The sequence below is a fragment of the Monodon monoceros genome, unplaced genomic scaffold (genome assembly GCF_005190385.1).
Source record: "Monodon monoceros isolate NGI ecotype Baffin Bay Population unplaced genomic scaffold, NGI_Narwhal_1 Super_Scaffold_10, whole genome shotgun sequence".
NCBI classification, from domain to species: Eukaryota; Metazoa; Chordata; class Mammalia; order Artiodactyla; family Monodontidae; genus Monodon; species Monodon monoceros.
The window spans coordinates 8,459,971-8,477,002 of record NW_021703766.1 but is presented as its reverse complement, the minus strand read 5'-3'; the positions used below and the strand labels follow the sequence as shown (position 1 = coordinate 8,477,002).

The 17,032-nt window shown below is 48.3% G+C and overlaps 1 long non-coding RNA gene across 2 annotated transcripts in view; it reads right to left on the bottom strand.

Annotated features, from left to right (window-relative positions):
• The window catches only part of LOC114902768, a 221,835-nt gene that overhangs the window by 11,805 nt on the left and 192,998 nt on the right, over positions 1 to 17,032 (bottom strand). For both annotated transcript variants that reach the window (XR_003795599.1, XR_003795598.1), the window contains exons 6-9: positions 10,802 to 10,955; positions 5,941 to 6,129; positions 1,590 to 1,767; positions 977 to 1,410 (exon numbers count right to left, since the gene is read on the bottom strand). This is a non-coding gene — a long non-coding RNA (uncharacterized LOC114902768). The remainder of the gene's footprint in view (positions 1 to 976; positions 1,411 to 1,589; positions 1,768 to 5,940; positions 6,130 to 10,801; positions 10,956 to 17,032) is intronic.

The window sequence follows — 17,032 nt, the reverse complement described above, 5'->3', positions numbered from 1 at the left end:
GGATTGAACCTGGGCCCTTGGCAATGAAAGCTCAGAATCCTAACCACTGGACCGCCAGGGAATTCCCAAGAAAGTGGTCCATTTTTGTATCCGTCCCGAGAACACCCATCACCAGCACGGAGCATCACGGGTACTGGATAAGGGTTGACCAGCTGACCAAATGAGTCATTCTATGAGTACAGTGAGAATCCTTTGATCTGAGAACCCTGTTTCTGCCATGGCAACATCATTATTATTACATTCCTATGTTTGTTTCGGTCACCCAAGAAGAACAAATAATCAAAAGAAGAAAGTTTGAGGAAAGATCAGGTGAGCTGAAATTTCAAGACCTATAGCCCTCTGGCTTCCACTGGTAGTGGGTGTTTAGAGATGTCAGGCTGACCCTGTGTGTCCCTAAGACTGTCTTATTGGACCCTTCAGGTGGAAAAGACCCCAGGAAGTCTGTTTTACAGGCAGGTGGAAAAGGAGTTAAGGGTCAAAGGCAAATGGTACAGGGCTTTTGTACTTAATCTTTTCCCCTCCTTTTATAAAAGTGCCTTTGACACTTTTGAAGTCTCTGTTACTATCCCTGAATTGGTGTCTGCTACACACGATTATGCACTGGTCTGTTTGTGGGTTGTTTTTGAGTGCTAAAGTGCACAGGTTGAGCTGAGAAGTGAAGATTTTGTGTTTTAAAGATGAGGTATATCCCCTCTCCCGGCCGTCTCAGAGCATAGGTTTTAAGGCAAATACATAACCTTGGATTTCCTCACTTCACCCCCTGCCTCCCAGCTTGTAGGCCAGCAGTATGTGACGCATTTAATCGAAGCATAAGAACGATTCTGAAGATGCCCGTGAAATTACGTTCACATCTGCAGTCCAAATTGCGAACATCTCCCCTCCCTCCACCGCCCTGGTGTCATCTGGTCTCAGTTCCCTTGAGGTGGCTAAGAGCCTAGTCGTTAATATAACGCCCACCAGCTTTACTGGAGCTTACCGTCAGAAAGGTCTGTCTCCAGAAACTCCCTGCTCTGAATGCAGCTGCAGGGCTGGCCCTTCTTGGCCATTGCACAAGTCCGTGCATTGTCTTTGTACGGGAATCAGTCCCCAAGCTTGAGCACCAACATGAGATCGTGGTCCGTGTTCTACGTCGTGGGGAAGAAAGGCTTGGTTTAAGGTGACACGATAGGGGCATTAGACTTCTAGAAGTAGCACTCGACTGCCTACGTTCTCACCCTTCCAACAATGCTGGGATGATTTGGTACAATGTGGTGATGGTGACGATGGTGATGGTGATGATAAATTACCACTATCAGGAGATAACAGCGGAGACAGAAATGATCCAGACCCCATGAAGAAGCAACCATTCAAATCCAGAATATGGGCAATTCTGTAAGACAAAGGCTCCAGTTTCTTTGACAAGTGAATGACCTGTAAAAGAGAGGGGGAGAAAGGGAGACTGCTACAGATTAAAGCAGACATTCTTTTAGGTCTAAAAGCAGTGGCACAAACCCAGAGAGGCAGCAGTAGACTGGTGGGAGCGCCGGCTTGCGGGGGAGGCACGGGCCAATGTCTACACTGCATGGCCTTTCCCACGTCCTCACATTTACCTGTGATGAGGTCCGCTGCCTTGGGAGACCTTCTCTGGTTGCTTCTCCTAATCACAGTGAGACGGTATGTTTCCACTCTATGCTCCAACGCCAGCACGGCCTTTGGGACTGTGCATTGCAATTATCCATATATATTTGACTTCTTGAAAATCTGAGGCAATTGTAGACCCACATGCAGCTGAAAGGAATAAAATGCAATTTTATTACATGCGTAGATTTGTATGATCGCCACCAACATGGTCAGGATGCACACCATTTCCATCACAATGGTCTCTCCTGCTAGACTTTTGTGATTGCCTGTTTACTCTCTATTCTCCTCACGATGCTGAGAGCATCTTGATCCAAGGGTCTTATGTTTCACCTCTGCGTCCTGGTTCAAGCTAACTCATACCAGCACCTAACTTCTAGGTGCTCCTACGTGAAAGCTTGCAGAATAGACTCAAATTCTACCACAGTAAGAGAGGAGGAGACTCAGAATACTGTCTAGAAAGGGTTTGGCCAAGAGGGAGAGAAAACATCTCCAGGCACGAAGCACTAACAACGTACGACCTTAAGGGAACTTTTCCTCTAGAGAGGACTGTGGAGATCTCAGTGGTAACTCTGGCATCATACGGCGTTAAAATACCATCCCCTCGGGTGATTCAAACAGAAACCTGCATTAAGGGAAGGGTAGATTTCGCTGCAGAATGAAACATGTACACCTGACTTTTATTTTTTGGTCCTAATTTTATTCCTTTTGCATCATCTTTCCATGAATATGGGGGCTCTGAGGTTAATGCGCTTGAAAATGGACTCGTGGTGATTCAGGCCATGGGGACATCTCCCCTGATGGGGACAGTGCCTTGAGCAAGGAACTGGAGGTCGTCAGCAAGAGTGTTGGGATTTTTCTTTAGACTTTCTCATGACAGACTTGGAAGAAGGCAAGTTTTCTTTAATTGGTCGCTAGCCCACTCTTGCTTTTCATCCTACTACTGTTAGGATTTTTGGAAACTGTCTTGGAGGAGCAGGGATCCTCAAGGACCTACTCACGTGCATCACTGATGCATGAAGACACCTAGGTTTTGATGAATGAACAAATATCAACGTATGTAAGATGACTCTGAGTTTTCCCCCAGCCCAAGTCTTGAAAGGGAGTGACCAGTTGACCCTCATTGAAATCCTTAAGTGTCAGGTCTTTACTCACTGAAAGCTTGTCCTGTGTCAGATTTTGTGTTAGTTGGGTAGACAGAGGGATAACAAACCCTGTTACTCATCCATATCCATATATCATTTCATCTGCCTGTCCATTTATCCATCCACCCATCCGTCTGTCCATCCACCCATTTTTATGTACAGAGTGCAAATTTCTTTTAGTAGCTCCAGGGGACATGGGAAAGGCCATGGAAGCAGTAGCTTTTTTTTTTTTTGCGGTACACGGGCCTCTCACTGTTGTGGCCTCTCCTGTTGCGGAGCACAGGCTCCAGACGTGCAGGCGGACTCTCAGCCACTGCGTCACCAGGGAAGCCCAAGGCAGTAGCTTTTTGAACTTCTTTGAGGCAATTTCCAGGCACAAACGCATCTTTGGCTCTTAGACATAACATCAGCCCCTTAGAATACACGTAGGACAGCTTATTGGTGACAAAAGGAACCAGTGTTATTACCCTCCTGCTCTAAGTAAGAAAACTGGAAAATCTGACAGAAAGGTAAACCCTTGCTGTGGATAGGCCCCTCGTGCCCCCGGCACTTAGTATATTTCGTGTTTTGGTTTTCCAGAAACGAAAATCTCAGGGAAATGAAAAAAATATATTACTTTTCCCCTCATTGGTATCTATCTGTTCATCTCTCTAGGGGAATCTACTTCATATGGAATTCCCTGTGATTATTCCCTTTCACCTGGGGAAGTAGAAAATTTCTCCTGAACAACTTTGCTGAGGCTTCCTGAAGCTTCATCGTGACGGGACACATCTCACAGACAGAAGGGCACCTTGACTGGGTCATTCTCACTGGTTTCCTGTGGTTCTGTGAGAACCAATGGATTTGGATGGAATGGAATATTCCCTTGAAGGCTTAAAGGCGTGTCTCGTTGAACCCAGTTTAGAGCTCATTGGTGCCGGTGAATGAACACTCCCATCATTCTGCACTGTGATGATCTTTCCCAGCTATTAGAAACAAAATCCAACTGGCTGGTCACCTAATTTTTCCAAATACAGTGACAGAGTCTCACTGCAAGCGCCCCTATTGCCAAATCCTTGTCTACAGAGGTTTGGCACAAATTCTGATGTTACGCAACAGAAGTTGGGAAGAGAAAACACATACTAAACAAATGGAAAGAGAGAAGATACAAGAAAAAATAAAGCCTGGGCTTAAAACTGTGCTTATGTTGTCTTCAGGCACAGCCGAGTCGGGGCACCGTGCTGTGGTTTGAAGTCGTCAAGGCCACATACCCCTGCACAACTTACAGGGTTGGGGAATAATTACTGACGACACACTCAGAGGCAGGGCTTTTCTCATTGCTCTAGGGAGTCAGTACTTATACCTTGTGTTAACTAACCTGTCTGGATAAGATGTTTAGGGGAGTCTCTTCTCCGTAAAATGTCAGAGCTACATCAGAGGAGCACAGAAGTATGTCTTAGAAGTCTACGCGTCTATATGTGCACCCACGTTTTTCAAAGCTGTTTCTATGTCAAAGCGTGTGGCAGTATCCCCACACGGTGCCTGGCACGCAGCAGCCGGAAACTGGTTCCCTTCTGATTTCCAACTTGGGAGGCACTGGGAGGTGTCAGTATATCTGCTGGGGGTACCACTCGCATTGTACAGACACTTCATTTCAATCAAATCACCAGCGTGTGCTTTCTCGTTGCAGTTAATAACTCTTTGGTACAGTGCTTTGGAATGTCCATTGGCAGACGAGTCTTGCCCAAGCCACGTTGGGTCGGCTGGGGCCGGGGCACGACCTTGACCCTCCGGACTTCCGGCCGGTGCTCTGCAAGAGACGACCTTGCTTCTCTTCACTGTCCTTGCTGAGATGTTGTTGACTTAGCTATGAAAGGAGCTGCCCACATCTCTGGGAGGCTCCCTTACAGGCGAGATCTGTGAAGAGTCTGGCACCTGTGCTCAATCAATAGACACGGCTACTGCTATTATTACTAATCATTGGCTTTCTGAGAGAATTCATAGAAATGTGTGACTTGGCTTCTTCGCTTCTGAGAACCAGAGGTGAGTGCCTGCTCCTTGGAGGAAGTTCTGTGGCTTAGAGAGAAAGAAAATCGTATACCAAAGTGACCTTTCCCCCACAAATGCTGTTCAGTGCCCAGAACTAATTAGCCAGGCTCTAATTGGCTTGGAGCCTGAGAGGACCGGGCAAAGCCACTCCGTGGAGATGACACAGTCCGCAGGGTTCCCTGGTTACTCTCCTGGTGACTTCCGCATTACAGTTGTTCCGTTTGCTGGTAGCAAGCTGGTTTTTCAGATGGGATGGCTCGCCAGCTTCTTCTGCGCCTGTGAGCCCAGCAACCAGGAAGCTGGGAGGGGCCCTGGGGATGCAGAGGGAGACCACAGCCCGGCTTCTCCCCCCGATGGCTCCACCCTGTCTGTGCCCGGGGAAGGAAGGAAGAAAGTCATAGACCCGCTGTCGGTCAGCCATGATGGGCCACCAGCCAAGGAGGGGAGGGCAGCAGGGCCTGGGAAAGGAGGACGTGTGGTGTGTGAGGGCAGCAGCCTGGGCAGCGGAGCCTCCGCGGGTGCCGAGTCCCCAGGGGGCTGCAGGGGAGCCTTGCGGGGCAAGGAGCCAGGGCTCAGAGCAGTGTGTGGTGAACAGCCTTCCACACAAGCAGCCAGGATGACCGTGCCGGCGGGCAGGCGCGGGAGGGAGGGCGCACGGCGTGTGGGGAGGGGTGGGAGCCTGGGAATCGAGACCCGCCTCCTGTCTGTCTCCCCTGATGGGAAGCCAGGGCCGCCGGAGGGGCGGGGGCTGCCTGGTTGAGGGAATGGAGCCACCAAACCGCTTGGCCTTTGAAAGATGGGACTGGAGGTCTAACCTAAGCCTTGAGAAACCCCAGGAGAGCAACCCAGGTCCTTTGATTCTAGTGCAGACCTTAAATGACGTTTGAACGTAAGACAAGAAAATAATGACCCAAGTCCCTTATTTCTCTTCCCAGTACCCCCAAGTGCATGGTTTATCGGGGCCCCTATAAAAGGCCAGTTGCATCTTGACGATGCACTCACCTTGGTAATCCACATTGTGTACCCACCTCCTAATCAATGGATGCTCCTCATATTACCCTTTGAATACTACTTCTACAGTTTATCATTGACTGTTTGTCTTTATCTCCATATACCTGTGAGCTCTTTGAGGGCAGGGATGGAATCTTACCTTCATCCCTTTCTTAACTCCAAAGGCCTATGCTTTATTGCATGAATGAAAAGTCAGTAACGTTGGAAATTAGCTACTGCTCTGAACATAAGCGACTGTCTTTCTTGGGGGGCCTCTGGGGCCAGAGGGCATCTCCTTGTCTCAGGGTCCGATGAGGAAAGTCGCCTGCTGCTCCAGCCTTGAACACTCCTGTGAGGACAGAAGTGTGTTTGTTATCTGTCAGCATAATTAAAACCAGATTGAAACTCACCCTTCCTCCCAAAATGACATGAGAACTTGATGCCTAATGTCCATGAGTTTTGTGTTCCTGAGTCGTGCTTTTCTTTTTTTTTTTATCTTCATTTCTCATCAGCACAAAAGAATGTTCTTTCTCTTTTTGACTTTACCAGAAATGACACTTATTTGTGTAGGAAAGGCTAAGATAAGTTTCAAAGTAAAGGAAGCACCATCATTCTCTCTCTGTACATTGACTAATACCTGGGGAAAGCCATCTGCACTAAAATGTACCACATCTTGTCCATGAAAAACGCACTGCATTTGTAATGCTCTATTGTCCGGAGCCTGTTCCCCCAGCATCCCTGCGGTCAGAGGTCAAACTCTTCTGGCAATGAAGGGTGGAAAGGTCACCAAGAAGAAAGTTTTCTGATTCCTCTGAAAAAGCAAATTCCCTTCCTCAAAGCACTTCCTCCCCCGCAGCTTACACTCCAATAAGAAGAAAGAGGTAGATGTGGGGAAAACTGTCATGTAGTTATTGAATGTGACCCCGTAAGGAAGAGATCAGAGCAGCGGCCGCAGCTGCAACAGAGAAAGCAGGCAGCCAGCCTCCGTTGCTGGTTTTCCCTCCCCGCAAATACCATTAGTATCCAAGTTTGTGCAATCCCACCCCCATCTAATTCCAGAGCATTTTCATCACCCCCCCCAAACCTGTACCTATTATCACTTTCCATTCCCCCTTCTCCCCAGCGACCACCCATCTCCTTTCTGTCTCTATAGATTTGCCACTTCTGGACATTTCATATAGACAGAATCATACAAAATGTGGTCCTGTGTGTCTGACTTCTTTTACTTAGCTTAATGTTTTCAAAGTTCATCTACGTTGTAGCGTATGTGGGTGCTTCATTCCTTTTTATGGCTGAGTACTATTCCGTTGTATGGATACACCACATTTTGTTGCTTCATCCATCAGCTGACGGATATTTGGGTTGTTTCCACCCTTTGGCCACTGCGAATAACACTGCTATGAGCAGTTGTGTACAAGGTGTTGGGTGGACATATGTCGTCCTTTCTCCTGGGTCCATACCTAGGAGTGGAATTGCTAGGTCACATGGTGGCACAACGTTAGCTGTGTGAGGAACTGCCCCGCTGTCTTCTTTTTTGTGGGACCACACAGTGGCCTGCTGAGTGGTCTCTCTGCCCCCAGTGTTGTCCCCTCCCTCCGGCCAGGTCTCCTCACCACAGCAGCAGGGAGCAGAGTCTCTCACCCAGCAGACACTTTTAGAGCCTGTATGGGGAACCAGGGAACCAGAGAGACAAGGTCCTGTCCAGTCAGCTGATACTAAAGCAACAGCTGGCTCGCGACACCCAGAATAAAAGCACAGCTCGGGGCCGGAAGGTCCACAAGCACCTCCCCTGCTTTTCCCTTCCTCCTGCTGATGACTGTCCAGTCGCTCTGGCCTTCCTCGGACACTGGCTTTCTCCCGCCTTGAGCCTTTGCACATACCATTTATTTTGTTTCCTCTGCTTAGATTAGAACGTGCCATTCTTCACAAAGCTGCCCAAAGGAATGAGTAAATAAATCGAATTCAGTATATTCAATGTATTAACTTGCTCAAGGCCACACAGCTGGTTGATGGCAGACTCCCCGCTGGATTCTCGTAACAAAGGCTTTTTGTTTGTGTGTTTGTTTTAAATCTTTCCTTCTAGATGACCATCTAATATATCAGCCTGTATTACAAACCTTTTTTTTAGCCTCTGTGTCAGGGCTTCTCGACCTCAGCACTATTGATATTTGGGGATGGATAATTCTTTGTGGAGGAGGTTATCCTGCGTGTTGTAGGACGTTTCTGCATCCCTAGCTTCCATGCACTGGATGCCAGTAGCAACTCCTGCCCCCCAAACCTCCCCAGCTGTAACAACCAAAAATATCTCCAGCCATTGCCAAGGTCCCTTGGGGGAAAAAATCATCCAGCCGAGAACCACTACTCTATGGCTATTGTCTTGTTCAATGAATACTGGAGCTGAGACCAGCCAAGGGTATGTCCAACCCCTCCTTACCAAAGAGTTTTAGCCAATTCCCCTTTAATAAGGCAGGACATGAGGCCTATATGAATTTAGAAGAAATCTGAACAACAAGGTTGGAAATCAAAAGAGTTTGTGATTGATCTGCAGTAAATGAGAATATTTGATATGCCAGATTCCTCATTCTTCCAAAATTCTGGTCAATAAATACCAACTTAGTGGGATCCTGACCCAGGATAGTATGATCTTGTACACTGAGCCATTTCCTCAAAGTATTTTTCCGGGTAGTTTGGATCATCCTTTTCAGAGATCAGAACTTTGGAGTAATGGGAAGGGGGAAGACATGAACACAGAAGGAGACCCTATGACAGAGGGGTCCATTTTAAGTGCTTCGTGTTAATTTCAACAGCTTGCATCTCCCTACATCCTTAGTATTAGGACTGAGTCTGAGAAGCTGAAATGAACACAATTGCTCTGAGCCGGTGACTTTGCAGACCAGGATGTTCCCCAGCTCCCGCAGTGCTGTTCAAACTTGGATGCAGCCGGGGGCTCCATTAGTAACCCCCGGGAAAATATGAGTGTTCTTAGCTGGAGATGTCCAAATAACAAGATTCATCTTTTTTCCCCCTGGCAGAATCAATAAATTTGCATGATGCATATTAAATGTTTAATTAAAACCCAGTGCTAAAGCATTTTCAGGAAGCTATAAAAGCCCTTTGGAGGAGGTCTGGAAGCCAGGGGTGCTTGTAAGTTTACCAAGTGCACTGCTGCCCATCAGACACCAGGTTTCATCTTTGTTCCGTTTCTCTTTGGTACCTGAGGTGTTTCACAGGTGTTGGAGGTGCTCGATGTAATGATTCAGTGATGCTCCGATGACCGCTAAAATGACAAGGATTTGAGACTTTAAGGGTAGAATCACCAGACTCCCTCTGGCCAGATCCGGAATCCATGTCCTTGCCCCTCCTGCGGTAGGAAGTGAGTTGGGCGCCTAGCGCAGAGCCCGTGTGGGAGAAACATAACGATCCCAAGAGCAATTTGAAGCTGAAGGGGGGGAAGTGCCTAGAGACAGAATTTTGCTCCTTTGGCTGTAATTGCCAGTAAGACTTCCTGGGGCCTCGGAGCGGGATGCTTTCCAAGCAGAGAAGCCGGGCTCAGATGACGCACCCCAGGTACTCTCACGCTGCAGGACGAAACCTTATTTAGTAGCTGTATTACTTGAATCCTCACTTTGGGTGGATTGATGGAATTCATATCAGAAGGTCCCCTCGCTGTTGGAGATGTCCCTCGCTGACTGCCTCCGCCCTCCAAAATAGGAACTCAACTTCACAGCTGATTTTTTTTTTTTTTCCCCATTTGCTCATTCATTCCTGCATCCATTCATGCACTCATTTATTCCATAAAAGCCAATTCAGAACCTTCTAGGTATCCTGGGCTGTATTTGTCCTGAAGTCAACCTTGATCTACTAAATGCCAGGCACTGTTCTAAGCGATTTACACGCACCATTGTCTCCAATCTCCACGAGTCTTTTGAAAGCAGAGGGTTTTCTCCAGCTGGAAGCAGAAGGGGAAGTCGGAGAGGTTCAAAGCCCAAGGAGCACTGGGCCGGCTGTCGCTGGCTTGAAGCTTTCGGGTCGGGGGGGGGGGGGGGGGGGGGGGGGGGGGGGGGGGGGGAGCATGTGACAAGGAAGGTGGGTGCTCCCCAGCAACAGAGAGTGGCTCCCAGCTGACAAAAGCCATGGGGACCTCAGCCCCACAGCTACAGAGAAATTAATTCTGCCAACAATCTGGATGAGCTTGAAAGGAGATTCTCCCCCAAGGCCTCCAATTAAGAGCTCAGCATAGCCGGCATCTTGACTGCGGCCTTGTATGAGCCTCTCCGCAGAGAACCTGCCTCAGCCCACTCAGACTTCGGACCAACAGAACCGCGATATCATACGTGGGCGTTGTTTCAAGTCGCGAAGCTTGCGGTCTTTGTTGTGCAGCTCTCGTGATTACTGAGGCTAATAGACTCACGTCATTCTCACGATTAGGCGGCAGGCTGCTTACAGGTGAAGAAACTAAAATTCAGAGACGTGAAGATACCTTTTCAAGCCCACACATCTTGGCAGGGCAAGAGAGAGAGATTCAAACCACACGGTCTCCTGACTACAATTCTGATGTTTTTGTGGGTCTCACAAATCTCTGTGGTGGGTGGAATCGTGGTCACTCTCTCTCTGTGACCCTCTGGCATTGTCAGTGAGGGACACGAGATGTTGGTGTGAGTGGAAGCAGACCGGTGGGCTGGGAGCCGGCTGGACGACACAGGTGGGGGCCATAGAGAAAGGGGGAGGGATGTGGAAATGGAGGTGCCATCAAAGGAGAGAAAACACAGCCGGTCAGGAGGTTAGGATGCGGGGAGCTTCCAGTTTTCATCCTCTTTGCACGGTCAAGGACGCACCCCCAAAGGTCCAGAGCGACGGCAGGCACTGTAATGTCACACCCCTGAGTCCTGGGGAGACTAACCAACCCTCCACGCTGTCCTCTGATGGCTGCCTTCCACACTGTTCTGTCCTGGGGGGCGGAGGCCACAAATCAAAGCGCGGTGTCCTGACCCCTGTGGCCCTGCAGCTCACCTGACCCTCACCTTCCGGGGGCAGATCCGGCTGTATTCTGAAGAGAAATGAAGCCGAAGCAAAAGGAGCAGGAATCGAACGTTTGACTTCTTCAGCATCTTTAGGAATCACAGCTATCGTTTCCTTCTTTGATTATGACAGTGTTTTCTACTCCTTATGGAAACTCTGGAAAGTACAAAAAGGAGCAAGAATAAAGGGAAGAGAATCACTTAGAAACAGTGGTTGTTAATAGTGTTTCCCCTAAGTTATTCTTTGGGTAATGAGTATACAAAAATATATACACAGATATGCAATTGTATGACGAAAGGGTATGTTTAACAGAATTGGAATCAGATGGACTCTTTATTAACCAACTTTTCACTTCATAATCTACCATCAGCGCTTTCCCTGATCACTGAGTACTCTTGGCAAGAGTGTCTTTACTGCCCACATAGCACTTAATCACATGATCATAAAAGAATTTACTTCACTTATTGCGGGACTTTCAAATACTTTCCAATTTTTCAGTAAGATACATACTGCTTTGATCTCTACCCTTGTACATTTCTGAATATCTGATAATCTCTGTAAGACAGAGAGAAAAAACTGGGGTTACCAGGCTGTGATGGTTAATTTCACGTGTCACTTGGCTGACCGTGGGGTGCCCAGATGAAACACTATTTCTGGGTGTGAGGATATTTCTGGAGGAGCTCAGCATTTGAACCTGTGGACTCAGTAAAGTGGACGCCCTCCCCAGTGTGGGCGGGCATCGGTGACTCCGTTGAGGGCCTTAGTGGAACAAAAGACAGAGGAAGGAGGGATTCACCTCCCTCACCCCTGCTCCTCCAGCCCCTTTTTTTTTTCCTGTCTCACTGCCCGAGCCCGCGCACTGCAATGAAGACCTAATGCAGCCAAAAATAAATAAATAAAACAAATAATGTTTTTAAAAAATTAAAAAAAAAAAAAAAAAGGGATCCCAGATCCCTGCAGACTGGGATCTACACAGTCGGCTCCCTGGGTTCTCAGGCCTCTGGACTCAGACTCAATGACACCAGTAGTTTTACTGGGTTTCCAGCTTACAGGTTATCTGACTGATTGATTGATTGCTACACAGATAGCTATCCAACAGGAAATATATACATATCCTATCGGGTCTGTTTCTCTGAAGAACCCTGACTAATATGCAGGCTAAAAGGTATACGTCTTTTAGGGTGCTGATATGACAAAGTATTTTCTAGAAAAGTTGTACCTGTCTTTCCACACAGAAATGTAACATGTTGCTAATGTAATGTGTTCCATAATTTTTAAAGCTCAACCTCCATTTGAACGGCAATCTCTCTCCTTTAATGCACTCCAACAGACTGCCCTGGAGTTTTTCCTTTGACAACTTTTCCACATTCTGTTCCACACAGACCCCTGCACCCCAACCAGTAGCATCCTTTAAATGTCTCCAAGTAGCCAAAAAAATAAAAGGGAATAGGCACCACTTCCTCTATGCATCTACATTGTTTATCTCTAAAGATATCCAAGTTCATCTAGTTACACAGGACATAACTCAAAAGAAGATCAAATGTCAAATAACGTTTACTTCAAAATAAAGGGCAATTTTTGAGAGCTATGTTTAAATCTCTTTCTATCTCTCTCTCTATATTTTAAATTAATTAATTTTATTTTTGGCTGCGTTGGCTCTTTGCTGCTGCGCGCGGGCTTTCTCTAGTTGCGGCGAGCGGGGGCTACTCTCCGTTCCGGTGCGTGGGCTTCTCATTGTGGTGGCTTCTCTTGTTGCAGAGCACGGGCTCTAGGTGCGCAGTCTTCAGTAGTTGTGGCACGAGGGCTCAGTAGTTGTGGCTCGCGGGCTCTAGAGCGCAGGCTCAGTAGTCGTGGCGCACGGGCTTAGTTGCTCCGTGGCATGTGGGACCTTCCAGGGTCAGGGCTCGAACCCGTGTCCCCTGCACTGGAAGGCGGACTCTTAACCACTGTGCCACCAGAGAAGTCCCATATCTATACATTTTTTAAATTAACTGTTTGTCCATAAGCTCCTAAGCCTGGTTCTCAGCCAAGAGCAGCAGTATCACTTAGCTGAATCTCTTTGGTGAAGAGAAGGAGAGAAAGCAAAGCTGACTGAAGATGTGCCACATGCTAGACCCTGCACCAGCTTCCACTGTGTACATGATTTCTTTTTAAGCCACACGAGGTATTCTTTTCTACATTTCTGTGCATAGGGAAATCAAGGCCTACAACCAGGACTGTGGCAAGCAGAAGGAGACCTGAACACAGGAGACCTGAACATGGAGTCCCATGCTCCATCGTCTCTGTGTTCTGTCACCAGTTACTCTAGAAACAGATCCTAAAGCAGGGCAGCGCCCACGGCAGCACCCAGATAGCACACTGGTAAGGCTCTCCCTTCACGCTGGCTTAGAATCCCCTTCCCTTCTGCTTCCTCAGATCAGCTCTCAGATAGACTACCTGAACCCACGTGCCTACTGCAGCCTCTGCTGTTAGGGGTCTCCAAACCGAGACATTTGCTTAGAAGACCTGAGCCCCGGAATGACCCTGCAGAGCAGGGCGTGGCTCAGGTGCCGGCTCCCACCTTTCCTTCTCCAGTCTTCAGGTCCCCAGAGGCGACTGCAGCGTGCCCTGCTGTGCAAAATGTCTCCAGGGAGCGACACCTGTCCCAGAGGTCTCGCTTTCGTCCCAGCTGGGCCTACGCGTGACCACGAGTGAGTCACAAGTGAAAGATGGAGACGTTTCCCCCGGCTACGGGGCTCTGGGCCCCCAAACCACATCTCTGCTTTCATATGTGTTGGGATGATTCAGCGGAAACTTCTGGTCAAACGGATCACCATAGCAACTTTCAGTAGACATCCAGCATGCAAATGAGAGAGTGGAAAGGGCCACTTTCTCAATAGCCCAAAGCCATCATCCTCTGAACCCTCCGGGGATCGAATTCTAGACTCTTTGAAGGTTTAATGCAGAGCCTGCTTCAATGCAGGTCGGCACCTGGCTGGGTGTGTTGGTATCTTCAGATGCTAAAACGAGAAAAAGTCCCCGGGGGTGGTTTCTACAGTCTGAATTGTTTGTCTCACAGGGAAGATGTCTGTAGGGGAGCTGGGAGACTGGGGCTTCACGTTTTCTCTGTGTCATTTATGAGCTTCAGGATCTTGGCCAAATTACGAAAACTCTCTGAGCGTCAGGATTTTCATCTGTAAAATGAGGGTAAAAATACTTGCTCAATAGAGATACGATGTGTCTGAAATGAGAATTGGAAAATGCTTTGCATGTATTAGTCCTTCAATAAATGGTAGTTACTGTACTATCCTCCGTGGACCTTCTGAAGCCCATCTTTAATCGAATGCCAGTTATACGGAAACTGTGGTGTTGATCGTTAGGGATGTAAATGTCAATGTGGCATCTGCTCTCAAGGGGCTACAGGAGCTGCTGAAAAGAGGGTGAAAGGGGGTTAAACGGATTAACCCTCTAACTTAAAAAATCTACACTACACAGATTTCAATGTAAAAAGCCAATGGGGTGTTGGAGAAGGAGAAGTGATTTTATTTTATTGACACATTATTTACTATATCAGACAGGAATGCCTTTGGCTGCAAACAACAGAAAAATTAATTAAGAGGGGGCTTAAACAAAGAAGGATTAATGTTCTCTCTCTCTCTCTCTCTCTCTCACACACACACACACACACACACACACACACCACACAGGTGTGGAGGTAGCTGATTGCTAGCATTAGTTCAGTGGGTTGCTAATATTAAGGTCACCATCTCACCATCTCTGCAATTCTCATCTTTCCCCTCTTGCTATCACCTCATCTTCCCAAGGTAGCTGCTGAAGTGCTAGCCATCGTGTTTGCATTGCAAGGTGGTAAAAACAAAAGGGAAATTGATGGTACCATTGGAATGTTTATATTTTATGTATGAGAAATGAGTCACATGGCCTTTCTCAGCTACAAGATTATTCATGGCTTGACTTGATGAAATGTCACATCATCCCCAAGGAGGAGGCATGTGTATAACCCAAAGTCACAGGGCAGGAAAAGAGCAGAGGCCCTCTGACTTTGGTCCGTGCTCTGCCCTTTCGCATAGCTCAGCTCTGATTCAGGGGTCCAGAGTTTGTGGGGTGGGCTGGGGAAGGCAGTAAGGGCCTGCTGAGGTACACAGGACCCCAGCTTGGTCTCTCCTGGGAAAAGGGTGAAGGTCATTCACGTTCTTCTGTAGAGAACCCTGACTGCATCCGGGGGAGAGGAGGAGAGAGACAAAGGAGGCTCTACTCCGGGTGGACCTTGGGGCACCTGGGAGAAGCACACCCATGTGATTCTATCTGATCCACAACTTTGTGTCTCTTGGGTCCTAGCGAGAAGGAGTGGGCCTGGGGAACCAAGAGTAGTTTTAATAAAGGGAATGTTTACAGAGCACAGGAACACAGGATATAGAAAAGCCTTAAGGCAAAGTATCATTTCCTGGGGTTTCCACCTTCAGGGAGCCAGGACCACCTCTTGCTGCCTGAAAGGGTAAGGAAAGGGTGCATGGTTCCAAGACTCAGGGAAGAGGGGAGGAGAGAGAGAAAGAGATGGAGAGAAAGGGAGAAAGAGACAGATAGGGAGAGAGGGAGAGAGAGAGAGAGGTGGGTGACTAGACAGGGCAGCCTGACTCCGACTCTATAGCTGTAACCTTCAGTCAAGGGCACGAGTGATCCTGCAGGTTGGGAGGCAGAAGCTCACCCCACCGCCCTGCAGTGTTACTCAGAGGCCTGACCCAGCTGGAAGCCAGAGGGCTTGGCGAGCCCACTCACACTGATCTGTCTCCCAGAGCCCAGAGCTGAGTGGGGAGAAGTAGAGAATGGACCTGGCGGGGGTGGGGCCGGGTGGAGACAGAGCCCAACAGAGACACAAAGTTGAATGAGGGCAAAGAGGCTGTTAACACCCTTCCCCCAGTCCTTTGTGCTGTTACAATTACCCCCACCAGTGAATGTTCCAGAGGCTTCCATGGAGCACATGAAGATGGGGTTCACACGTCGGCCCCTTTGCCATGGCGTTCTCTACCTTTATACTCAGCGCCTCACTGCTCACCCATCCTCACTACTCAGCCCATGCTCTAAATTTCGTGACAGAAGGTTAGAAATAGCCTCCCTGGTGTTTCCTCTTAAAAATCCCCCAGAGGGCTTCCCTGGTGGCGCAGTGGTTGAGAGTCCGCCTGCCAATGCAGGGGACGTGGGTTCGTGCCCCGGTCTGGGAAGATCCCACGTGCCGCGGAGCGGCTGGGCCCGTGAGCCATGGCCCCTGGGCCTGCGCGTCCGGAGCCTGTGCTCCGCAACGGGAGAGGCCACAGCAGTGAGAGGCCCGCGTACCGCAAAAACAAAACAAAAACAAAAACAAACAAAAAAAATCCCCCAGAGAGTTACACTCTGGGGACGAAAACGCAGTGCCAGTTTTGTCACTGTATCCTTTTCATCAATAAATTATGTGATCGAAACTGTAGGAATATACATCTCCTTAAGGGATGTGGGTGCAATCAATGGTGTGTCAGAGGGAGATACTTATATATTTTTCTTTAAATCAGTCCACGTCTCAAATAATAGTGCGAGGAGGAACCATGTGATTGGCAGTCAGTAGATATTTAAAACAAATGGCGGACTTCCCTGGCGGCGCAGAGGTTAAGAATCTGCCTGCCAATGCAGGGGACACAGGTTCGAGCCCTGGTCCGGGAAGATCCCACATGCCGCGGAGCAACTAAGCCCGTGTGCCACAACTACTGAGCCTGCGCTCTAGAGCCCGCGAGCCACAAGTACTGAAGCCCGCGTGCCTAGAGCCCGTGCTCCACAACAAGAGAAGCCACTGCAATGAGAAACCTGCACACCGCAACGAAGAGCAGCCCCCACTCACCACAACTAGAGGGAGCCCGCTGCAGCAACGAAGACCCAACAACGCCAAAAATAAATAAATAAATAAACCAACCAACCAATAAATAAATTAAAAACGAATGGCTAGTGACAAAAGAAAGGGGAAAGCATACATACACATCAATTATACATGAATACATTATGTGTCTATTCATTTAATGACGTGTTTGCACCAGTGGACCCCTCAACTCAGTCAAAATAGAGGCTACAGTAGCCACATCTGCGGGTTAATTTGTTTCTTTCAGGACAACAATGAAAAGTGATGCTGGAAGATTCTGGGCCATTCTGCCGAGCTGATCCTACCCTGAGGACAAGGTGTAGTTTTCTGCTGCTTGGGAAATGTGCTTTTGGGA